Here is a 26,885-nt window from a genome sequence, read left to right as displayed (position 1 = left end):
TAATACGAGTTTCCATAATAAAAAAGTTTTAGTGAATTTTAGATTGCACAACCACCAGTATTTTTTGAGACACCAGCTCTAGGAGAGTAAGAGCCTCTCCTGCCCATGAGGCTGGCTAAACCCCGCCGGATGGCAACCCGGTACTTTAGAGCCTCGGGGCTTTTGTTTTTGTCAAAGCCCCTTTGGCCGTTTGTATTGCTGGCTTGTCATACTTGCATTGCCCGGTCCGTGCCGTGGCATGTGGAGGAAGGGTTGAACTTCTACGGACCTTATTATTATTATTATTATTATTATTATTACAAGGATTTTAGCATGAAAAGAAAGGTGTGTTTGAATGGGAATTTTTTTGGGACTCAGACCCTTTGTATTAAAATTTGACAGGGCAGGCCTTGATTTGAATACTGTATAATAGTGGATAGTGAATTGAGACATTTATCACTTCAGGAGCGGATCTAGCAGGACAGCCTATGTGGGAAATGACTCTTGAGCTGCAATTAGCAAAGGGGGGTGTATGTCTTAAACAACTTAAGCACCACTTTCTGGCATTTAACTGAACATTTGAATCAGCCATTCATGGCAAGAGCTTTCATAACCTGGCTCCAGTGTACACCCAAGTTCTCTGCGATGATATAACGTCCTAGCTTTCTTTACTGGCTCCTTCTTCATCCCCTCCCCATAAACAAATGTTTTATCACCGAGTGAAAAGCCTCACCACTGATGGTCTTTGTTAAAAGGATTTTATGAAAACTGTTTAAATGTCCAGTCAAATAAGTTAAATGAACACAATGAAAACAGTGACAAGGAGAATAAATGAGGAAAACTTAGAAAGTGACAAATTGTGAAAGAGAGACAGGCAGAGAAAGAGTCAGAGAAAGAAAGGGAGAGAGAGAGACAGAGAGAGAGAGAGAGAGAGACAGAGAGAGAAAGAAAGAAAGAAAGAAAGAAAGAAAGAAAGAAAGAAAGAAAGAAACATTGGTCTGTTCGAGACTGGCTGTGTGTGTGTGTGTGTGTGTGTGTGTGTGTGTGTGTGTGTGTGTGTGTGTGTGTGTGTGTGTGTGTGTGTGTGTGTGTGTGTGTGTGTGTGTGTGTGTGTGTGTGTGAGTTGTGAGAGAGGACTGTAAGTCCTTGGCGGGACTGTGGAGCAATTATAAAAAAGGATGCTGGAATTAGTGGAAAAATCGCTCTTCATCTTTTCCTGGCATATCTCGGTCTCGCACAGATGATCCGACCAGTGGATAGGGATGATTGGGTTTGTGAGCACCATGTTCTCATTATTGGGTGGTCACAGATCCAAGGGGAGTGGCTCCGGCATTCTGCATACTGGCAAACATAGAACAAGAATGGATAGATTGAGTCCCTCCTGGTAAGTCGCGGTAATGCATTTTGTCACAGTAACTTTGTGCCGTCATCGAAATTACCATAATTTTAAGTTCTCAAGGTAGAAGATCCAAGAACATCTCGATAATTATCACTCATTAGTTAATCAATTCATTCATTCATTATCTATACCCACTTAATCCAATTCAGGGTTGTGAGGGTCTGGAGACTGACCCAACTGGCACTGGGTGAAAAGTGGGGAGATACCTTAGACAGGTCACCAGTCTATCACACAGACCACTCACTCACACAATGCCTTGCAGCTGTAGACTATGAATCTTTGGTTCATCTTTCAAGTTTCTGCACAGTGGGAGGAAATACAATACCCAGAAGAAACCCACATGAACACAGGGAGAACATGTAAGCTCAACACAGAAAGGCTGGGATCCAATGCAGGACCCTCATGCTTCTTGTTGTGAGGCATCACTGCTAACCACTGGTTATGATATTAAAAATGTTCCCAAACTAGGAATCTCCACGGTACATGAGATTAATGCATGATGAATGCCATTGTGGCAAAGGTTTAACCCTTTAGACTTTAACTCATGCAAAAATAAGTCATGCAGATGCTGAAACAACGTCCATTTCGATGGTAGATTTAGTAAAAAAGGCCCATGCAGCCATACAAGAAATAGCAAATGATGCACCAGGTGCCTTATCTTTCCATTCTCATTCTACAAGGGCAGCCGTTGCTGGGCATGACACAGGGCAGAGGAAGGGGAAAATAGATTCTCCCTGCCATGGTGTGTACGTCCGGATCTGATCTGTAAACCTCAATGTGTTCCAGCCGTGCAGAACAAGGGAAGGATGTCTTTATGTTTCCACTCTCTGGGAAACCCTATCCGTCTGTGTCGAAGTTTGTGTGCATGTGTGTGTTTATGTGCATTTGTGTGCACACATATTCATGGTCTGTACGTGTGTGTCTGTTTGTGCTTGTGTGTTTGCATCAGCACGTGAGTGTGTTTTTGGTGTGTGTGTGTGTGTGCATGTGTATCAGCCTTTCGCTCTTTTATTTCTCTCACAGTCACTGTGAATCTGTGTTTATCCCAACTGTTTTTCTCTTCCTTTCCCTCTCTCTCTATGCCCTTGTCTGTCTTTCAGCCAGTCTATCTCCCATTTCAGTCCCGGCTCATGAGATCCAGGAGAACGGGACCAATGCAATTATTTTTAGTGAAGCCACTACTCCCCCCCCCCTTTTTCAATCTGCAAACAAAACAAGAAGTAAAAACAGATGTATGTAGTGGTTTATTTTAGACATGCAAAGCAGCTGAAACCAACCCCAGGAGTTGGTGTTATATCCCATGAGCCTTTGGGGCCGTGTACATTCTTTTGGCCGGGCCCAGATACCAACACTCACCTTCAATTAAGCTCTCCTGACTAAGTGCAAACCAATTGTAAATACAATGGGTTTTTTTGTTGTTTTGTTTTTTTACCAGATAAAGTAAACATATGACAGGCTGTTATGCAGCCCTATGTGCCGTTGAGGACAGTGTGAAACATTGTCCTTACAGTTTAACGAATAGCCGCGACTGAAATAAATGAGAAGAGAGCAGAACACTGCAGAGCGTACTTGAATAGAAAACGGGGACCAACGTGAACGTTTTTGGGGGCAAAGTTTAGCCCGATGCCCATGTTCTGCACCTAAAAATGCGGAACTTATATACAGTCATGAATAGGTTTGTCTACTTTAGCTTACGGCACATAAAGAATCACTGAGCGTGTGTTGTATATCTTTCAGCTCCAGCTGTTATGGGAATTCCCCGTTTACTTACACACACACACACACACACACACACACACACACATATATATATATATATATATATATATATATCTTCCAACAATGCTGCAGCATCTGACATTGTAACCTATACATCCTCAAATGTGATGTAGAACTTTTTTTAGGATGTTGCAATGCAAAACCACAGTAAATAAGCTAGTTGGGTGGACAGATAATAAATTATTTGAGGTTTACATTGGCTGAAAGAGAAGAAAAACTCATACTTTAAAAACAGAAATGCGTGATCATTAAGTGGAGAATCAAATCAAATAAAAATTAAATATTTGTTTGCAATAATTAAATACACAGGACCTCTGGGAAGGTTACATTAATATGCAACAAGCAGTTGACCACTGAAACTTATGGGTAAAAAAACAAAAAAAAGGCCAGTGATTTACTTCCTCCAAGCATGGGGAGGGAATATTATCAGCTGATGAGGATGGCTGAAAGATTTAGCCATATCCCAACTGATTTAGTATAGAATTAATATAAAACAATACAAAATCAATAGGAACATGGCTAGTTTACAAGATCAGATAATGTATCTATTAACATATTTAATATTCTGCATAATGGTGTCCAGGCAGCGTAGCGGTCTATTCTGTTGCCTACCAACACGGGATCGCCGGTTTGAATCCCAGTGTTACCTCTGGCTTGGTCAGGCATCCCTACGGACACAATTGGCCATGTCTGCGGGTGGGAAGCTGGATGTGGGTGTATGTCCAGGTCGCTGCACTAGCGCTTCCACTGGTCAGTTGGGGTGGCTGTTCGGGGGGGGCTGGGGGGAATAGCGCGACCCCCTCACATGCTACATACCCCTGGTGAAACTCCTCACTGTCAGGTGAAAAGAAGCGGCTGGCGACTCCACATGTATCGGAGGAGGCATATGGTATTCTGCAGTCCTCCCTGGATTGGCAGAGGAGGTGGACAGCTCGGAAGAGTGGGTTAATTGGTCAAGTACAATTGGGGTGAAAAAGTCTGCATAATTTATGTTCACACCATGGCAGATTTATTTCACTATTCCTATTTATTAACTTTTAAATCTTCATTTTATATAAATGAACTGAGTACCGTGTATTAGACAATATGTTAGAGAAACAGGCTGACAGAAATGTCCAAACTGTCAGCTGCAGCCATTCAGAATGTCTTCAATATGATGATGACTTTCCCTGTGCCTGACTAGTATGCTCACTGGCAATTTGTCATCCTTTACACTACTCATGAGGAAGAAAACAATAGAGTTGTTCACTTTCATGCTCTCCCTGAGGTTTCTTCCTATTTTTTCTCCCTGTTAAAGGGTTTTTTTTTTAGGGAGTTGTTCCTTATCCGATGAGAGGGTCTAAGGACAGGATGTTGTGTTGCTGTAAAGCCCACTGAAGCAAATTTGTAATTTGTGATATTGGGCTATACAAATAAAATTGATTTGACTTGACTTGACTTGGGCGGCATGGTGGCGCAGTGGATAGTGCGGTCGCCTCATAACAAGAAGGTACTGGGTTCGACCCCCGGAGTAGTCCAACCTTGGGGGTCATCCTGGGTCGTCCTCTGTGTGGAGTTTGCATGTTCTCCCTGTGTCTGCGTGGGTTTCCTCCGGGTGCTCCGGTTTCCACCCACAGTCCAAAGACATGTAGGTCAGGTGAATCGGCCATACTAAATTGTCCCTAGATGTGTGTGTGTGTGTGTGTGTGTGTGTGTGTGTGTGTGTGTGTGTGTGTGTGTGTGTGTGTGTGTGTGTGTGTGTGTGTGTGTGTGTGTGTCGGCCTGGTGCCTGGTGGCCTGTCCAGGGTGTCTCCCCCCCTGCCGCCCAATGACTGCTGGAATAGGCTTCAGCATCCCCGCGACCATGAGAGCAGGATAAGTGGTTCGGATAATGGATGGATGGATGACTTGACTTGCTGATTTTGTTCATTCTATTCTCTTCATACATTATCCGTTGTTTTTGTGATGGTGTATGGGGTTGTGTGATCCCCAGTAAGACTTGCATTCACAAACCTAGGAAATAAGGGCTAATGGAGCAATTTCTAGTCAATACAAATAAAATACAAAATACAATAAAATCACATGCAGTTTGTATGACTACACACATACACACACACACACACACACACACACACACACACACATACACACACACACACACACACACACACACACACACACACACACACACACACACACACACACACGTGTGTGCACAAACTATTCTGTCTCTTTCACTCATGCTCTCCAGTAATGTAGCTGCATCGCTGCTGCATCATCATATATGATGGTATTAAAAAGGGAGCTATATTAGGATGTTGTCAGGCTCAGCAGCCGTGGCATCGCTGCATGGAGTTTGCTGAAGGCAGGTTATGAGCAGGGATTTTTCCAGGATACTAGGATGCTCTGCTGACTCCTCTTGAGATACCGGGGACCTTTCTCAACAAAACATCACTGAAGGAAGATGGCCCACGTCACAACTCCTGTGGCATGCCATCGCCCACACACCTGTAACAGCTAGTTTGGTTAGGTTAGTGAATGATGTCACTTGAGGGCCTGTAGATTCATGACTGCATAGCTTAATGTCATCTATGTTGTGAAGATGTGTCAGAGTATTAGCTTGTATCTGAATTGGGCTTTTGTGTGAATTCTTGATCTGGAAGAAGGAAATATGTAACTTCATATTCATCTCATCCCTACATTGCTTCTGCTGCCATGTCTGCCATAACGAACAAAGAATTAGATTATTTCCATACATAACTTGGACACCATTTAGCTTAATGAGGGATTGCGGTCTCAGATTTATAGGATAGAACAATTTTGAATTGTTCTATCTGGTACAAGCAATGGGGAATCTCTTCCAGCTCAGTGTTTGGGACATGAGAGGATATGATGACTTATGTTGAATATTATGTTTGACATTTCTGCCACAGAAACACAGAGATCTGTGCGTCATCAACGTGAGGAAAAGAACACTTAGAAATGTGCTTAAATTCCTGTACCGTTGGAGGTCCAGTTTTACTCACCAGACACTGGAGCAGCCCCAAATAGACAGCATCACTTACAAGTCACTGGTAAAAAATTCAAATAGCCCAAGTGTGAACTCTCGGTAACCCAGAATAACTGATATTTTGTTGATTTACCCACTGTTGTCTAATGCAACTCGAGTTGGTTTCATTAGACCAGTAGTTATGGACCTCAGACACACACAATAAACAGAAAATAATAATATATTTGCTATGAGGTGGTATTATGAAACTTTTATCCTCACACCATATACAGAGGCTAACTATGTGTGTGTTGCACATTGCGACCCTTCACTCTCCTCCCAATAGCATCCATAGTTTGTCTAACAGCAAATGACCAACCAATCACAATCGCTGTATGTCCGATGTAGCAGTGAACCCTGTAGAAACCATACTGACTGCCAGAAAGTCTAATTAGCCATGAAGACACGCACACACAACTTTCCTTGACCTGTTGCGCTCTTATAGATGCAGAGCACATTTCAGATTTCAGATCCGTTGCCATGCCACACATCTTGCTCCACAGCGTTAAGAGAGAAAATCCATCCCCTTATTTGGAAAATTGATGGAAACACAAGAGTCAGGCTCCAGGATGAGACCAAAAGTTTAGACCAGCAATGCGTTAGGAATGTTGGGCAAGAAGACAATAGACCCAGAGACTCCTCATGGGCTGCCGTGTCCTTCTTTCTCCTTTTAAATACATCCCATCTCAGACAAGCGCTGGCTACTCTCCTGTCCAAATGCAAACTGACACCTGAGCTCCTAATTAAAAGCCTGTAGAGGAGTGATTGGATGCTCAATAAACCTCAGAGAAGCCACATGTGTTCAGCAAAATATGTATCATAAACCATTTTTATCTTTTTTTTTGTTGTCTTTTTTGGATTCCCCCTCCTTTTTCTCCCCAATTGTATCCGGCCAATTACCCCACTCTTCCCGAGACATCCTGGTTGCTGTTCCAACCCCTCTGCTGATCTGGGCAGGGCTGCAGACTACCACATGCCTCCTCTGATACGTGGGGAGTAGCCAGCCACTTCTTTTCACCTGACAGTGGGGAGTTTCACCAGGGGGACGTAGCACGTGGGAGGAGCACGCCACCCCCCCCCCCCCAGTTCCCCCTCCCCCCTGAACAGGCGCCCCAACCAACCAGAGGAAGCGGTAGTGCAGCAACCAGGACGCATACCCACAAATGGCTTCCCACCTGCAGACACGGCCAACTGTGTCTGTAGGGACGCTCAACCAAGCCGGAGGTAACACAGGATTTGAACTGGCGACCCCATGTTGGAAGGCAACAGAATAGACTGCTATGCTACCTGGTTGCCCAAAACCATTTTTATTTCATCCCAGAGGAAGAAAGTGCAAAAGTCAGGCAGAAAATATGCACATGGAACTCCAACACGTTGTGCACCATCTGTCAACCTTGGTGATAAAAGAGGAATTTGTCAATACATCACACCACAAATCATGGCAAAGGGAAATCACAATAATGACATTTGGGGTTTTCAGGAGCAGTATGATTTCTGGCAGGCCTGGTCTCCCAGTCTATACACAGAGCTGGACGGTGGGAGAACGCATTCATCTGGATCCAATGAGCTGGTGGAGAACATCTGATTATTGAACTTCTTGAAGGGGCTCCCTGACAGACTTCCCTCTGCTTTCCTGCTCTCTTTCTTACAACATGTTTCCCCCCCCCCATCCCTTTTTTCGTCTGTATTTCATTTTTCTCTGCCCCCACGTGCCCTTTACATTTTTTTTCTTTAGTTCTCTCATTCCCCCTTTTCATTCATTAATTTCCCTGGTTCTCTCTTTCCTTTTCTTTCTCTAACTATGCGAGGAGGATATGGTTCTCATCATACACTTAGCTCTTAGCTGGGACCAGTCATCCTGCGCCAAGAGCTCTTGCAGACAGTTTTACATTGACCTGGTCTTCACACCCTCTTCACTTTAAAGGGATACATTGCTATTGTATATTAAAGCTGGTTAGTTTCCTTTTCCAGGCCTCAGTATGGCAGAAATGTGAAGCATTTGCCCTTTACCCAGCTGAATAGTAGGCTATCTACATGGACTACCATGGGTTGCAATCTGTTGGGATAACTCGCTCCCATCAGTGCCTCTTGGCTTCAATTAGAGATATTACCATTGAAAAGATGATTTTATTAAATCACTGGACATAATGCAAACATATCAATGAGTTCCTGGCACGAAACGGTCTAAAATTCAGAACATTGCATTATAATAAACACAAAAAACAACAGCATGGTGAATGCTTTATGACCACTCTTCTGCTTCGAATGACCACCGTCGTTCTGCTGGAATAACAAACCCTGACATGCCAGTGATGGGGAGCCTGCAGGGACTCAATAACACTGACCTCGATTGGCTGAATATAAGCAGAGAGAATATAAGAATATAAGTAGTCCTATGAGAAGATCATGTGTTCGGGTCATCCCAGGTCATACTCTGTGTGGAGTCTGCATGTTATCCCCATGTCTGCGTGGGCTTCCCCCACCATCAAAAAGACATGCATGTTAGGGTTCATACTCCTGTCTGTGCCCCTGACCGAGGCCATGGAAAGAAGAACTGGAGTTGGTCCATGGGTGCTGCATGGTGGCTGCCCACTGCCCCTAGCTACACAGCTAAATGGGTTAAATGCAGAGAAATAATTTCCCCACGGGCATTAAAAAAGTATTAAAAAAAAGTAGTAACTTCCTCCTGCGTCTTTTCAAACACATACTATTTGTTGAATTATTCTGGTTTTATTTTTATCTTTGTTGTTTTTTGTTTTATTTATGCTTGGTCATTTTTTTCTTTTATTTTGCATGTTCGAAATAAAGACATTTGATTTGATTTGATTTGATTTGGTGTGTTCTACATTTCTCTTGCCCTAGCAGCATCCATAGTATTTCACTATGGATACGATTTAGGGGAAATTTGTTGCTTAAGTTTAAGTGATTTAATTAGAATAGTTGAGAGTTAATACACAATGCTCATCTCTTCTCTACTCTTTGTACCACCATCTAAACATTGATATTACTGAAGTTTGGATTCAAGCGTCATTGTTGTGAGCCACATCTATTTCAACATTATTTATGGGACAATAAGCACTATCCATCTATCCATCCATCCATTTTCCAAGCCGTTTATCCTAATTAGAGTCACAGGGTGCTGTTGCCTATCCCAGCAGTCATTGGGTGGATGGTAGGGAGACACCCTGGACAGATCTCCAGTCCATCACAGACAATAAGCACACATGAACCCCAAAAATACTGGTTAATGGCATCGTGTCATTGGTAACATGCTAAAACCTCAATAACAAATGACTGTCGTGTTGATAATTCAACAGTATTAATGTTTTTCTTATTAAAAATGTTCCTCCTTTTTCTCCCCAGTTGTACTTGGCCAATTACCCCACTCTTCCTAGCCATCACAATCATTGCTCCCCCCCATCTGCCAATTTGGGGAGGGCTGTAGACTATCACATGCCTCCTCCGATACATTTGGAGTCACCAGCCGCTTCTTTTCACCTGACAGTGAGGAGTTTCGCCAGGGGGACGTAGCGCATGGGAGGATCACGCTATTCCCTCCAGTTCCCCCACCCCCCCTGAACAGGTGCCCCAACTGACCAGAGGAAGCGCTAGTGCAGCGACCAGGACACACACCCACATCTGGCTTCCCACCCGTAGACACGGTCAATTGTGTCTGTAGGGACACCCAACCAAGCCAGAGGTAAAACAGGAATTCGAACTGGTGATCCCCGTGTTGGTAGGCAACGGAATAGACCGCTACACTACCCGGGCACCCTATTAAAGAGAGCGCAGAGGCATTTAAGGGGTTACACGACTTGGACAATAACATACATTTATTTAAATATTTATATTATTTATTGTAGCTGGCCCACATCAAAATTGCCCTCAGATGATGGTCATGATTGATCGCATTGAAATCGGGGATTATTTTTCCTCCAGGGATCACATTGTGTTTTTGTGTGGCGTGACGATGTTTACCGCACACGTCTGCATCTATGGGAGGCTGGGTTGGCTGTGGGACAAGGGGGTCAGCTAACTCTTGTATGGCACACCAGACAATAAACTCACTGTTTTAATCTTGCTCCCCAAAACCCTTATGAGAAGGGCGGTCGCCTTCCCTTCACCCATGTCTAAACACATGGTGTGCACTGTCATCACCTCATCCACCGTCGGCTGAAACACTGGCTTAAGTGAAAAAAGAAAAGAAAAAAAAATCCACCACAAGCATTCATTTTATCAAAGGCTTGAAAAAAAGAAATCTTTTTCTGGAACCTCCCCTCACAACAGAGTGAAACTTATAAATTCACTGAACAATAAATCTTCTGACACGCCTCAGTGCTTTCTTGCTGCTGCTGTGGTTGGGAGAAAATTTATTCGTCGGTCTTTAAACCCTCCAAACGCTCTTGTATGTCCCTCCAGTGCCGTCTCCTGAGGCCTGGCGCTAAACCCCATAGGTTTATTTCTCTCATCCCCTCTATTTTATCCCAGCAGATACAGTTTTATAAAACAGAAGTGATTCATGTTGCTATGCTATTGGCCGGGCAGTGAGTAATAGGCTCTGGGAGAGCAACAGAGAATGATGTACACTCAGGCCACACACGCTCCTAATAAGGGAGGCTGTGTTTTGATCTTAGGTCATGAGTGAAGGTGTCTGCAGTGAGGAGGCGAAAAGGCCTTGGAAGTAACAGAACATGGTTTGTGGGTATATCTGTGAGCATGCATGTTCCAGTACCTGTGTGTGTGTGTGTTAAACATTTCTGACTGGAGACCTAGCCATGGCGACAAAACAGACCAATCTCCACCTTGCACAGCACTGATGATAACCTCACACAAACATACTCACTGTAATTGATGACCAAACCCCCTCGTGAATTCTCTTCTCTTCTCTCTCTCTCTCTCACACACACACACACACACACACACACACATACACCTTTCCGTCTACATTTTCAACCCTTCCTCCATGACAATGAGTGAGTTTTCTATATGAGCTATGTCTGTCTGTCTCTGTCCATAGACACACTGTCAATACATTATTTCACTGTCTACTCACCTGCCACCCCAGCAGTCTCTCATCCATCCATCTGTACAGCTTGCTGCTGGCCAGGCTGTTGGTCTGTCTATGTGCCGACATGTATGTCTGCCTTTCCATCTGTTTGCTTACCTTTCTATCTATCTGTCTGTGTAGGCCTTAGCTCCGCGGTTCAGACCTAATCTGTCTGTCTGTCAGTGCCTGGTAATTGGAGCTTTTTCGGGGGTCATCTAGCCCAGGTGGGCGGGCTATGGGAGAGTGTGTGTGTCTTAGTGTGTCTTATGTGTGAATGTGTGCGCACTATGTATGTGTTTGTGTGTGACGTGTGTGTGTGTGCATGCATAGGTGTGTGTGTGTAGGTGTGCATAAGAGAGAGAGAGAGAAAAAAAAGCGTGTTGCTTGTGCACGTGTGTGTCTGCGTGCACTCGGGGACAGGAATGCATGTTGGACCAGGAATCGTTGCTTCCCATGACAGACCTACTGCAGGGGTAGACATCACATTTAGGAATCTTACAGGTGCACTGGGGACCTCTTCCCTTTTAGAATATGCCAGTGACAATCACAGTTTTTATTTGAAGTGTCATTTAAAGGTTGGTGTTTCATATTCATTGAAGTACTTTTTATGTGTTGCCATTATTTTGGGGCATTTTTAAATTTCTTTCAAAGCCTTCTTTGTAGGTCCCTGAACTGATTTTGTTTTTTTTCCTTGGAATTTCCCCCCTTTCTCTCCCCAATTGTATCTGGCAAATTACCAAACTCTTCCAAGCTGTCCCGATCTCTGCTCCACCCCCTCTTCTGATCTGGGGAGGGTTGCAGACTACCACATGCCTCCTCTGATACATGTGGAGTTGCCAGCTGCTTCTTTTCACCTGACAGTGAGGAGTTTCACCAGGGGGACGTAGCATGTGGGAGGATCACGCTATTCCCCCCAGTTCCCTCCCCCCCTGTACAGGCGCCTCGATCGACCAGAGGAGGCACTAGTGCAACTACCAGGACACACACCCACATCCGACTTCCCACCCGCAGACACAGCCAATTGTGTCTGTAGGAACGTCCAATCAAGTCGGAGGTAACATAGGGATTCGAATTGGCGATCCCCTTGTTGGTAGGCAACGGAATAGACTGCTACGCTACCCGGACGCCCATTGAACTGATTTTCAAGTGTAGCCAAGACTCTAAGTCATAATTTTTTTGCTGTGCTTGTTGGCCCCTGTACATGTTCCAATGTACTTGTTGCAGGAAACACATTTGTCAATCTTCGTTAAAACCTTTAAACCAAATTAAATCATTTTATGGTCAATAGGGCACTTCCGATCTATTGTGACGCAGATTTGAGGATATTTACATCAACAATGTCACTTCTAACTTTGTGAGCCTCCATCATTTGTTCTTGTGTTGAAAATCTGTGTTGTGTTGGATTCACAGATGGGTAGACCTGATATCATTTTGCACATGTGTAAATGCTAAATCTCAGCAAGGTTTTTCCTTGGTATTGCATGGCTCAGTCAAAACTGATTATGTTGACATGGTTTACCAGAGTAGTATATGCCCGCAAAGTTGCTTTGCTATTTGTAAAAGAAAAGGAGACATAGGAAATTAACAACAGACAAAATTAAAATGAAGTAAATGACTTACAGTGCCTGAAATTACAGCCATGAAATTGGCTGCATGTGCCTTTGTTTCAACCCAAATTGAATATCACTGTACCTCAGATTCAGTTACGTTTAGCAGCTGCAATTTCTAAGTTCAAATAAACATTTACCTAGATACTTGGTGCAGCCTGAAAGCCATGGCCCCCATATAATATCATATTATGTTTCAATTGTCAAAAGAACTGACCTTGGCCCCCCGGTACAGAGTCCCAGGGTGCAAGACTATTTATCATTGGTGCCCTCCAAGTAAAGGAGAACGAGGAAGTTCATGAGCATGAATTAGATCTCCACTTGTGTACAATCAAATCTGTGTCGCTATTCACTTGTTTGTTTAACCGATAGCCCCGTTGAGTCAAAGTCAAAGGTTTGCCACTGCAGAGCCAATAGCAGACAACAGTCGTCTGTTTTTCCGCTGTCTGTTGGTCTGTCTGTCTGTCTGTCCGTCTTTCTGAATGAGGTCGAGCAGCAGGGTCAGGCAAAGCCACCCATACTCTACTGGAAAGAAATGATCATTTATCACCTGGTGATTCACAGGGATAGGGTTACCAGAGGAAAGGCGGAGGGGAGGGAAAGTGGGAGAAAGGGTGGGAGAGAGGGAACGAGAGGGGCAGAGACACCGATATTCAAAAAAGGATGAGAAATGTGAGCATGCATTTGATGTTATTTGCTTTTTAATGTCAGAAGAAAATGAGCAAAAACAAAAAGTACCTTGGATTCTGCATTTAACTAACAGGTTAACAAGAGATCTAAACAAAAAAGTACTGTATTTCTGATCTCTATCTCCATAACATTCCAATAGAGTTAGCTAACCTTGCACAGGTGCAACCAGACCGAGCTGATGCAGGCCACAGATATCGAGTCTACACCTCTGGCATAATCCAAGGCAAAGTCTTCCAATTTACGAGCTTTTCAACTGCCAGGACAAGCTGGACTGCCAACATGCTCATTCACTGACCCCCATCAATGTCAGCCATGGCGGTTTACATTGTTTAATGACATAAGCAACTACAAATCCATTTATTGTCTCCAGTCCTGTGCAGAGCAGTGCTGAAAGGCCCCCGGGTTGAGTCCAGGAAGTTTTGAGATGTTTAAATTACTACATCTTCTCTTTCTTTACTTCCCATATAGAGTCACAACCTGTATCCAAAACATGCAGCTGTAAATTGTCAATACACTCGTTCTTAACATAAATATCCAATTGTGCTCTTGACCTTAAGGCTCACAGGAACAAAATGAAACAATAGACTAAAAACCAGTAGAGAAATAGTATCGGGACAAAGATGATGCATTGCTTGATCTCTACAGCAAAAACAAGAAACATTAATTGGTAGCAGATAACATCTGATCACTGAGAAATTAGGACAAAACACCAGGCCAGCTTACTCACATCTACCTCACTTCTTACCTCTGTGTGTGTGTGTGTGTGTGTGTGTGTGTGTGTGTGTGCGTCTATGGCCATCGTCTGAAGTACTTTGCTGACAGTAACCAAATCTCTCTCGATGTGTCTAGCCGACAGACAGATCAGTGAGGGCAGCCTGTCAGGTGCAGTGACCCTGGCCTTTCAGGCTCTTTAGCTGTGCATCCACCATGGAAACTGGAGGTCAATGAAAGGGGGGAGGGGTTGGAGAAAGCTAGCAAGGCTGAATGCAGCATGTTGAAAGTGAGGCTGAGTTGTGGGGTGTAAGTGGTAGTTTTGAAATTTATATCAAGTCCACTCAGTTGTAAGTCAGAAGTTGGTATACCAAGTAACTGACATGAACTAGACCTTATCTTGTGAATCTTTCAGAATCTGTGTTGGAAAGAGAGATACTGACCAAGATATTGCCCACAGCTAGTGAGAAGGCCATATCTAGAAAGCTGTAAAAAACCAACACATCCAAAAGAGTTCAGCGACTGACATTGTACAAGAAATGTTTCCGATTTAAAAAAAAACGACTTAATGCATCGGTACTTTTTGTTTGGCCTAAGGGGTGTGAGACACTAGTATTGTGTTGTAATCGGTATTGACCAAATCTGACATATCGGATATATCCCACATTTTATTTTCCAAGCCCGTTGTATTAAAGATTTCAATATAACCCTTCTAGAAACTTTCAACAAGGATAACTATGACAAAAAAAGAAAGAAAAAAATATTGCACTCTCCTCAAGGCATTTTTGACTAATTCTGGCATGAATATCAAAGATTTGCAGAGAATATGACTTACATATGTAGTTTCGAACCATGAGGTCCTTGCCTGTTTGCCAACTGGGCACAAAAGCCTGGTTTTTCAACCATGGCCTTTCCTCTGTAGGGAGTTAGCTTAGCAACTATCACATCGCTAGATCTAATGGCCCCGGTCAGCTCCCCTAAATCTACAGTCCATTATGGTGTGAACTACAGGGGAACCAGGGGGAGCTTGGCTCCTCTTAATAAAACATGAGCTCCCCTGAAAACATTTGTAAAATTTTGGGGGAAGTCTCTAAAATATTGACAATATGCTATTTTTGCCATGCATTTTTTTCTAATCAATTTATTTATAGTTTTTCCCCTTATCCCACCCGATTAACCCAATGGCATACGGCTGGAACTCGTCGAATAACTCCCCCGGCTCACGTTTCCACACAAAGGAGATAGGCGTAACACCAGCTTCCTTCAAACTCGTGTCGGCTGCTCTCGCTATTTTACACGCTGAAGCCTCGCATGGGTTGCATCACCTTCAAGCCGCGAAGGAGAGGTAGGGAGAACGCTTTCAGTTGCTTGGCTGCAGGCGCCCGGGTGGGCCAGAGGGGTCGCTGGAGAACGACGAGTCCCCGAACACTACACCGATCTACATCCACTATCCCTCGGGTAAGGGTGGCCTAATGAATGCCTTACCCCGTGGATGCTCTGGCCGTGACCGGTTACGGCGAGTCTGGGATACGAACCTCCTAGCCACATGACGAGCGGATTGCAAGAACGGCGGTTTATTCCACTCAGCTACCAGAGCGGCCTTGCCATGTATTTTTAGGTTTCTGTAGCTTAATAATCATGGATCCTGCGTAAAATTAGGCTATTATTGATGTATGATTCATGCATGAGGATGATTCACCACTAATTTACTTTAATAACGATACCCGCATGCATGCTATTCTTGCCATCACCATCGAAGCATGGTGGCGCAATAACTCACTTTAAATCAAAGATCAGGAAAACAAAAAACGTTCTTCGTTCCACTCAGTCTGCGCGCTGAATTGCCATTATTAATTTCTGTTTTTTCAGTCGGCATACATATATATATATAAAAAATTAAACAAGGACGCTTACTCGCAAATTTTGGATTTACCAAAAAATCTAAGCCAATCAACTCTGAAGAGCAACCAGAGCTAGAGGCCTCTGTGGTCACTTCCGTTTTAAACCGGCAGGGTGGAAGATTTGTCTCAACCTTTCTGGCAGTCAGAGTGATTATTTATGTTCTTTCAGCGCTCTACAATGAGGAAAAGCAACACCGATGGTTATCCGTGTTTGTCCTCGCCGTTGGTCGCTTTATCTTTGACTTTAATCCTTTCTCTGAATGCCGAGTTTCTTTTTTTGTCTGGAGCATCAGAAACTTTTCTTGGTTGCTTATTAGGTTTCTCCGCCATAGCCTCCAAGACTGGCAGCTTTCTGACAGGAAGCCATGAAGTAAGCTGTAGCGGCCCTTAGCATCAATAAACACAGCGTTGAGTTCGACTGGTACGATTTTATTTCTTCCAGAGTACCGTGAAACTATAAAACACATAACACAGTATCACGATAACATCAAATAAGCACAAAGATTCACACATTTGTCACATTAGCTTAAAACCATACACACCGTTACAACAACTGGGCCGACACGTTACACAAAGCAATTCAATACAAAAGAAAACAAAGAAAACACGCCATTAATACAATGCCACATACCTCTCTCCGCCTACCAAGGGTGCAAACTGGACGTTACGTGCTGGATGTTTACAGGCCTCACTCAAGCAACGGCACCCGACTTCGGGCCAAACCGCACTTGGTAACAGTTGGAAACAAATAACAAATAAAAACACACTCATATAAAGGTTGTGCTTACACCAATGACTTAAAAACAGCACAAGAAACAATTACTTACTTTGAATTTCTCTGCCCTCTTCCTAACATGCTCGGTGCGTGACTAGCAAGCGACTTGTAGCAAACAGGCATGTGACGCCACCATTTAAATTTTCGTTTACCCCCTTCCGGGGTGCGCCAAACCCCGCACCATAAATAGGACATAACAAATTTGGAGAAGGCTGGCCATTTACACTCCCACCAAATCATGTTGCAATTAACAACTTAAACCAAACAAAACAAAAATTACACACATTATTTCAAAATTGGCCACAACTCTGCTGGTCATCAACGTAACCAGTTAAATCATTATATCATGTCTGATCTGAGTGGTTCTTTTCAAACACATTAGATAGATTAATCATTTTCAAGTAAAAGGACTAGCTTTTGAATGGGTCGTTCGATAATTAAGGGTTTTGAAGGACAGTTATTTCTTGCCGCCTTGCGCTCTCCAACTTGAACCTTGATCCGGTGAACCAATCTATCAGGCCCTTCTGTGGTTTCAACCACCCGTCCCAAGTGCCACTGACTTCTTGGAAGAGTATCCTCCTTGATAATGACAATGTCATTCACCTTCACGTTGCGCTGAGGCACATGCCACTTTTGTCTTAAGGCGAGGTTCAGAAGGTATTCCTTCTTCCATCTGCTCCAGAATTGTTCGGTTAAGTACTGTACTCGACGCCATCTTTTCCTGGTGTACAGATCTTCCTTTACGATGTTTCCAGGAGGTGGAAAAGCGATCTTGGACTTCATCAAGATGAGATGGTTTGGGGTTAAAGGCGCGAGTGACTTTGGATCATTGATTCCATCAACATTGAGAGGACGGCTGTTTACAATAGACATTGCTTCATAAAACAAGGTTCAGAGCGATGCGTCACAAAGTCTTCCTGGACACTGGGCAATAGTAACATTCAGGACATTGCGAATGGTGCATATTTGCCGCTCCCAAATGCCACCTGCATGACTCGCTGAAGGAGCAATAAACTTAAACTCGCACTGCTTGTCTGCCAGGAAGGCCTCAAGTGCTCTGATGTCACATTGGTTAAGAGCCTCTTTGAACTCATTGCTGGCGCCAACAAAGTTCGTGCCTTGATCACAACGAAGTTGAGATACTGCTCCTCTCAGGCTAATAAAGCACCTTAAGGCGTTGATAAAGGCATCAGTGGACAAGTCATCGAGCATCTCGATATGGACAGCTCGGGAAGACAGACATGTGATGATCAGCCCGTATCTCTTGATCTCCTTACAACCATTCTTCACAACAAAAGGACCAAAACAATCAATTCCACAGAATGTAAATGGAGCTGAGATTTCACAGCGTTCTTCGGGGAGACTGGACATTTTTTGTTCTTCCACTGGTCTTCTCTGCTTACGGCACTGCACACACTTGTAGATCAACTTGGCAACTGTTTTGCTCCCACCCATTACCCACAACCCGTTCACTCTGAGCTCCATCAGGGTTTGATTTCGACCTTGGTGGCCGACTTGACTGTGGAAGTGGGACAAGATCAACTTGGTGATGTGGCTGTCTTTAGGGAGAATAATGGGGTGCTTTTGCTCTTCACTGATGGTTGATCCTTTAAGCCTTCCACCAACATGAAGGAGCCCTCCCTCCAGGATGGGATCGAGAGTAAAAAGAGGACTTGACTTTGGAAGACTGGCTCCCTGGGGCTTTCCTTGAAGAACCTTTAGCTCATTTGGAAAGGCCTGCTGCTGCAGTAGCTTAAAAACGTCCTCAGCAGCTCTGTTACGTTCCGCTACATTCACAAGGTCGACATACTTGAGCTTTAACCCGAGTCTCTTTATTCTTGCGATCACCTTAATGAGTGTAGTCCAGGTAGAGAACCTCTCCAGTCGACTCAGAATGTCTGCATGTTCACTGACGTTTATTGCAGACACATGAACTGACTTTAACTCAGGGTCACCAACAAGCAGCTCAATAGGGGGTTTGGGCGTTGGGAGCATTTCCAGTTCCCATAGAAACTTAGGACCAGATAACCAGCCAGCTGAAGGGATGTCTGCAGCACGAAGACCCCTAGAGGCAAGATCAGCGGGGTTTTGTGTTGTGTCGACATAGTGCCAGTTATTTGGATCAGTTTTTTCTGTGATAAGTTGAACTCGATTTGCCACAAACACATGGAACCTTCGTGCCTCATTATTTATGTAAGCCAACACAACTTGTGAGTCAGTCCAGAACCATTCTTTGTATATTTTCACCTGAAGTTCTTCCTTTAACATGGCGCTCATCCTGGCTGATGTTACTGCAGCTGAGAGTTCCAATCTCGGGATGCTTGTGATCTTTGAGGGTGCGACCCTTGCTTTGGCCATGACTAGATAACAATGAATCTCATTCCTGTCATTTTTGTATCGCAGGTAGAAGCACGAACCATATCCTGTACAACTGGCATCTGAAAAATGGTGCAATTCAGTGCTTACAATGTTACCAAAGTTTGGAGGGTGATAACATCTGGGTATGATAATGTCCTTTAGTGATTTAAAGCCATTTTTCCATTCCTCCCACCGTGAACTCAGGTGCTCAGGGATTGGATCATCCCATCCGATGCCTTTGTGACACAGCTCCTGTAGAATGCATTTTCCACTCAGGGTGAAAGGAGCCACGAACCCAAGTGGATCATACAAAGAGGCCACAACAGACAAGAGACCACGACGAGTTGGAGGATGCTCTTTTGCATTGATGTTGAAGCTAAAGGAGTCGCTCACCATTGACCACTGAATGCCAAGTACGTGTCCTTCTGATGCTGCCTCAGAATTCAGTTTTAAAGGGTCCGTTGATTCCGCTCTTTCTGAAAGGGCTACACAGGAGAGAACATCTTTGTTGTTTGAATTGAATTTGTGTAATCTTAGGCCTGCACGATCACACAGCTCCTGTGCCTCAACAATCAGTTCTTTGGCCTCTTGGACAGTTGGCACACTGATTAACCCATCATCGACATAGAAGTTCCTTTCAACAAAAGCTGACGCTGCGGGATGGATAGCTTTGTATTGCTGTGCCAGATACTTCAGACCAAAGGTGGCGCATCCGGGTGAGGATGCGGCACCGAAGAGATGAACTGTCATTTGATATACTTGTGGTTCATTTTCTAATTCACCACCCTCCCACCAAAGGAACCTCAAGTAGTTGCGAGCTTGTGGAGAAACACAGAATTGATGAAACATTTTTTCAATGTCACAGATCACGGCCACCTCCTCTCTTCTGAAGCGACACAACACTACCACCATTGAATTAATTAAATCAGGACCAGTAAGTAAGGTATTATTCAGTGAGATAGCATTAAACCTTGCCGAACAATCAAAAACAACTCTTAGCTTGTTTGGCTTCCTTGGGTGATACACCCCATGATGAGGGATATACCAGACACGTTCTCCCTCTGAAGCTGCAGGGGCTCGCTCTGCATCACCTTTGCTGATCATCTCTTCCATGAAGGCGGTATATTGGTCATGATATTATTTGCAGATAACTTCCTTTTCAGGTGTTGCAGCCGAACAGTAGCTAGCCTTTTGTTGTTTGGCAGTGATGGTGGGGTGTCATTTTTAAAGGGGAGGGGCATCTGATAGTGTCCATCTTCTTCTTGTTTGATATTATCACTCAGAAACTGTATGAAGCGTACATCATCCTGAGACACATACTTGTCTTCGTAGTTCCTTTCATTGAAATCTGACTCCAAAACCTTCAACACATCTGTAGCAGCAGGCACAGGTAACTCTTTAACTGCAACACGATGCATAAAACTACGGCTGCTCTGCCTATCCAACTGAGGGTTGACCGACCCTATAATGATCCAGCCGAGTGCAGTTCGTTGAGCAAAAGGTTCATTCTCGCTACCCATGATGACCTCTAGGGGAGCTAGAGCTGAAGGGCAGTCATAGCCGATGAGGAGTCCCACTTCACAGTCTTGAAGTGGAGGCAACTTGTTGGTTAGATGGTTGAGGTGAGGCCACTTAAGAGCTGTATTCTTTGTTGGGATATGGGACTTATCAACTGGTATGAAGTCACGTGTATAAGCCTGCTGTATTTGAATATGTGCCTCGGAGTTAAGCCCCGCACCTGAAGACCGCTGTCAGTTTTACTTGCTATGACTGTATTCACGGCTGTCATTGTGCTTAATTTAAGCTGTACCAGCCGAGTTTTCACATTTAACTCCATCGCCAAATCTTCTAGCATAAATGTGGAGTCACTCTAAGTGTCAAGAAGAGCATAGGTGAGCATTTCCCTCCGGGGCTCTGTTGTTGAAGACACGAGGACTGGAACGATACTGGATGTGGCAGAAGGGTGTTGAGTTAAAGCATGGGACATGACTTTGTGAACTTTGTCGTTTACACGGTGTCCTGTGGCATCATTACTTGGCATTTCTGCAGGTCTTACATTCTCTCGGTGCAAGCAGGTGGGATGACGTCCACCGCAGGTGCTGCAAGTATGTCGCCTTTTACAGTCTTTGGCAGAGTGGCCCTTTCCCAAGCATCCAAAGCATAAATGATGTTCATGAATAAAGCCTCTTTTCTCGTCCATAGTTTTGGCTACAAAGGCTGAGCATTTAGCAACGCCATGTGCTTCATCTCCACAGGCTAAACAAGGTGGCTTTGGCTTTGAGCTTCTTAATGTTGTTGAGTTGGAGTCCTTTAACTGAGTGCTTGTGTTGAATGTCTTCGCTCTCTTTGATAACCTTTCGTCTGTTGTTTTCAAATTCATCATTAAGGGTGAGGCGATGGGATTACAAGCAATTCGGGCTTCCTTTTGCATGAACTCTGAGAAACGTTGGAAGCTTGGATAATCACCAGTTCGATCCAACTCTGACAGCAATTCGATTCCATCTGCACACCAACCACTCAGGCAATTTCTGTAGAAGCTTGTGATTTTCTTCACAGTCATTGAGGATGGACAGGCCTTTAACATGGGGCATAGTTTCAGCATACCCTGCAGAAAATCAGCAAACTCTCACAGTGACCTGGGATCATTAGCAGCTATCTTTGGCCCTTTCATTAGTCTCTCTCGGAAAGCCTTTTGGACTATAAATGGACTTCCATATCTGTCCTCCAAAACAGCCCAGGCACCCTTATAAGCTTCCTCTGAATTCCGGTAAAAGAACCCTTCCACGGCCCTGCGTGCCTCCCCTGCTACATAACTCTTTAAGTACAGCATTTTCTCACTTACTGGGAGGGGCTTCTGGTCAATCAAGGCCATAAAGAAAACATTCCAATCGATGAACTTTAAAGGGTTGCCTGTGAAGGTTGTTAGTTCTGGGACGGGTAAGCGGCCTAGGGCAAATGAACTGGCAATTGCTTGAGTCAACGTGGTTTCCTGAGTAAAACTATCTGCTTGAGTTGAATTCTGAGGTGCTATGTGCCGTGGCACAAAAGGTGTAGCTTGTGGATCAAGGAAAGGTTTGTACTCTGTGTTTGGGCTGTCCAGAGGAGTTTTTTCAGTGTCTATATCGAAGTTGTTGTACGCTCTCACACGAGCCTCTGCAACCTTTACTTCGCTGTCTGCCTTCAGCTGTAGTGGACTTGATTTTTCCTCCTCCAGCTTTAATTTTACTTCAGCCTCCCTTTCTTTAATTTCTGCCAGCATTTGAGTTTCCTTTACTTTCCATTCAGTCTCCAGTTTTTCAAGCTTTGCTTGTTGAATTTGTACCATCTGAACAGTCTTTGCTTGCTCTAGCTTGGCTGCAAGCTCTGCATCGGCCCGTTTACTGGAAGCCATGGAGATGCTGCTAACATGATCATCAGATCCTCTAAGAGACTGTGAAACAGCTGTTTCTGTGTTGGTCCTCCCAAAGACAGATCCATATTCCTCTTTACTTAGCTGCATCCTTACTCTCTCCTTTTCAAGGCAGTCATTGAAAGCTTTATCAGTATTCTCCATTCGTTTATTAACAATGTCACAAATCTCAGATGATATGGTGCTACATGCATCCATTTTCTTCACAACATCTGGAGCACTTGTATGGTTTAGTCGAATAGGTTCATAATGCTGGCACAACTTGTCATGTTTAGCTTTAATGTTCCTTTGAATTTCATCAAGCTCCTCCGGTGAACAGAAAGTCTTTAGTTTAGCTCTTATTTCTTTAGCCGCTAGTTTCCAAGTCTCATATGCCTTGTTGAATGCTTTCTCCCTTTTCTTTAGTTCCTGGGCTTGCAGCTCTTTGCCTTTTTCTGTTAAGGTTTGATCACGAGAGCTAGATCTCACTTGTTGAACGCTGGTGGGATTCTTTTCTTCTTCGGAAGGTGTTAACATTTTATTTATATATATATATATATATATGTGTGTGACTGTTTATAGAAAAACTGAGTATTTTGTCTGAACTCAAAATACGTGTGCCCTTTAACTTTTACAACTACTTTAAACCACCGCTCATATCAGACATTTACACATTTTTCCCCCAAAGTTAATAAACTGTATCACAGTCAAAATAAACCTTCATAAATTACCCTTCAGGAAAATCCCAACATTATATACCGTCGATTTTAACATTAAAAACGATTATGATGTTGAGTTTACAGCTCTTTTAACCTTTAACAAGCATTTCAAACATTTATGCAGGCAATCATCAAACCATTTGCTTAGGTATAGCAACCTTTAATCTTTAAATGCCCATTGTCTTGTGTGTGATGAAAAAGCGAGCAGATAACTTCTTACATTTGCTTCAAACAGCTCAGTGTCTCTGTGAGTGACTTTACCCCACAGCTACAAAGTCTCTCACTGCCGTTGTATCATGCTGAAGCCGCTGCTGACGGCACTCGCCGGAAGATGACTCCCATGCAGCGTAGAGTTTCACTGTAGCGGCCCTTGGCATCAATAAACACAGCGTTGGGTTCGACTGATACGATTTTATTTCTTCCAGAGTACCGTGAAACTATAAAACACATAACACAGTATCACGATAACATCAAATAAGCACGAAGATTCACACATTTGTCACATTAGCTTAAAACCATACACACCGTTACAACGACTGGGCCGACACGTTACACAAAGCAATTCAATACAAAAGAAAACAAAGAAAACACGCCATTAATACAATGCCACATACCTCTCTCCGCCTACCAAGGGTGCAAACTGGACGTTACGTGCTGGATGTTTACAGGCCTCACTCAAGCAACGGCGACAGGTACCCGACTTCGGGCCAAACCGCACTTGGTAACAGTTGGAAACAAATAACAAATAAAGACACGCTCATATAAAGGTTGTGCTTACACCAATGACTTAAAAACAGCACAAGAAACAATTACTTACTTTGAAATTCTCTGCCCTCTTCCTAACATGCTCGGTGCATGACTAGCAAGCGACTTGTAGCAAACTGGCGTGTGACGCCACTATTTAAATTTTCGTTTACCCTCTTCCGGGGTGCGCCAAACCCCGCACCATGAATAGGATATAACAAATTTGGAGAAGGCTAGCCATTTACACAAGCCAATCAGAGACGGGCGAACACTTTTGTCACATGGAAGAAAGCAATATTTGCTTCTTTTTAAAAAAAAAATGTTCCCCCTTTTTTCTCCCCAATTGTATCTGGCCAATTACCCTGCTGTTTTGAACCGTCCCGGTCGCTGCTCCAGCCCCTCTGCCGATCCGGGGAGGGCTGCAGACTACCACATGCCTCCTCCGATACATGTGGAGTCGCCAACCGCTTCTATTCGCTTGACAGTGAGGAGTTTCACCAGGGGGACTTAGCGCGTGGAAGGATCACGCTATTTCCCCTAGTTCCCCAACCCCTGAACAGACGCCCCGACCGACCAGAGGAGGCGCTAGCGCAGCGACCAGGACAAATACCCACATCCTACTTCCCACCCGCAGACACGGCTGTAGGGACGCCCAACCAAGCCGGAGGTAACACTGGGATTCGATCCAGCGATCCCGTGTTGGTAGGCAACGGAATAGATCGCTACGCTACCGGACGCCCGAAAGCAATCATTGCTGGTTGACGTAAAATGTATCGCTACACATCACTTCCAGAGTGCCAGCGCGGGAATGCAGCGTGGGCATGTCGCACCAGCCACCAGGTTTATTCCGGTGTACTGTGAAATACAGAAATTTATCTGGCGGTGATAGGCTTAATCATCATTGTGTGAACTTGTTTGGCAAGGGCTTGGATGTCACAGACATTCATTTATATGTAAAAATTATGTATTCTAGGGCTATTCCTAATAGATATTCTTATTAATATTATTCTTCTGATTGGTTTTTATTAGAAGTTGGCATCCGAAATGTCTCCAACTACTGAAATGTAAGAAATTCTCAGTACTGATAATTTACATTGTACACCAAAACTGGTCCCATTCATGACATTGTCCATTGTATAACCCAGACCCAGTCTGAGTTGATGCAAATCCTTCCAGCAGTGTAACATCTAGATCTTCTCCAGATATGTTAAAAACATTCAAAAACCTCCTGGCAGTGTCCAGCACCATCTTGATTCTTTCCGACTTCCCTTTTATTTCAGTATTGGCAGTGTTCTAATCAGAAATATTTCTCACAGTGGGGGAAGCTGATGGACAAGCACCGAAGGTGCGGAGCCGCGAGTGCCAAAGTCGCGAAGCTCACCAGAGGGGGGTCCGGGGAAAATTCTGAAAACATATTCTTTAAGTGGACATTTTGAAAACATACTATTTAAATGGTGCATTTGAGATGAATAAAGGTGCCACGAAAATTTACTTTTTAGTGCATATTTTAAGGATGTTTTACTTTTATAGCTGTACATTTAGCAATTATATTGTAACGTGCATGGATAAGTAGACACGTTGGTCCTTGACTAACGGGCCCCCCGAATTCGCTACAATATTATACTGTTTTTTTTCTTTTTTGTTGATTCCTGTAATCATCTGACCAAACATCATGAAGATGACAACTGCAGAAATAAATGTCCATACTTTATTTCTTTACACAACTTTAAAAACACATTTCTGAGGATCCGGTGTATGGCAGTTAATATCTGAATGATCTGTTCATTCAGACATTAACTGCCATACACACGATGAATATGTATTTTATAGAATATTCTATTAATTATTTTATTTTAATTAATTCAAGATATTTATTTGATATTCGCCTTTCAGATGGTTTAAAAATATTTTGGCTCACTGCATGAACGCTAATAAAACTTTACTTTTTCAGGAATGTGTGTATAGGCATACAAATTACATTTCAGTCATTTGACTATGATAAGCTGAATTGTTTTGATGTATCAGGGACAAGAACAGACATAGACAAATAACTGAATTTTGGTGATAAATTGTGAAAATATTCAGCTCCCTTCCGTTTTTCCTTAGTTTTAATGGTATTGAATGAATTAAATAAGTGTTTTTCCAGTTCAAAAAGGAAAGATTTGGTACTAAAATATTACAAGGAGCCATTGGTTGATTCTGCATTACGTCATATATTAGGTTTAAAGCATGGTTTGCCACAAAAGTAAATACGGTTATTTAACGTGCAAAAACAATTAGATTAAAAAAATATTCAATGGTACATTGTAAGAATGATAAAGATTACTTTGCAACCCTATTTTTCAAAAAATGTTCCGTAGTCGTAAAGATCCTTCTCATAAGAACATTGACAACATCGACAATGCCACGTGAGTGACAACAGCACGAGAGCGCGTCATTTAATGTTAATTTCTACATTTTGTAATCATCTGTCACTTGGAAAACAACCAAAAGGATTTTTGGTAGGATTTCATTTCCTACCTTCTCTTGAAGAATCCCTGGATCGCTAGTTGCGGCCAGAGCCCTAGAAAGAGAGAGTTGCGTCAATGAGGGGTCAGAACGCGAGAGGGTCACGTGGTTCATGTAGCCGCGATTTCTGGTAACTACTAACCAGTATTTTCAGATTTTTACATTTATATATAGATATAGACATATTCCAACGTGACATATGCGCACTGTTTGGAACTATCCGGGGCTCCCATGATCCACCATTGATGTTAA

The 26,885-nt window shown here is 43.5% G+C and overlaps 1 long non-coding RNA gene across 1 annotated transcript in view; it reads right to left on the bottom strand.

Moving 5' to 3' along the window:
* Positions 1 to 1,294: 1,294 nt before the first annotated feature.
* The window catches only part of LOC130117559 (uncharacterized), a 62,622-nt gene continuing 37,031 nt past the window's right edge, over positions 1,295 to 26,885 (bottom strand). Inside the window, exon 3 of the long non-coding RNA XR_008810693.1 lies at positions 1,295 to 1,320. This is a non-coding gene — a long non-coding RNA (uncharacterized LOC130117559). The remainder of the gene's footprint in view (positions 1,321 to 26,885) is intronic.

Source organism: Lampris incognitus, chromosome 9 (genome assembly GCF_029633865.1).
Source record: "Lampris incognitus isolate fLamInc1 chromosome 9, fLamInc1.hap2, whole genome shotgun sequence".
In the NCBI taxonomy this organism is placed as follows: Eukaryota; Metazoa; Chordata; class Actinopteri; order Lampriformes; family Lampridae; genus Lampris; species Lampris incognitus.
The sequence above is the reverse complement of the archived record's forward strand: the minus strand, read 5'-3'. Positions and strand labels throughout refer to the sequence as shown.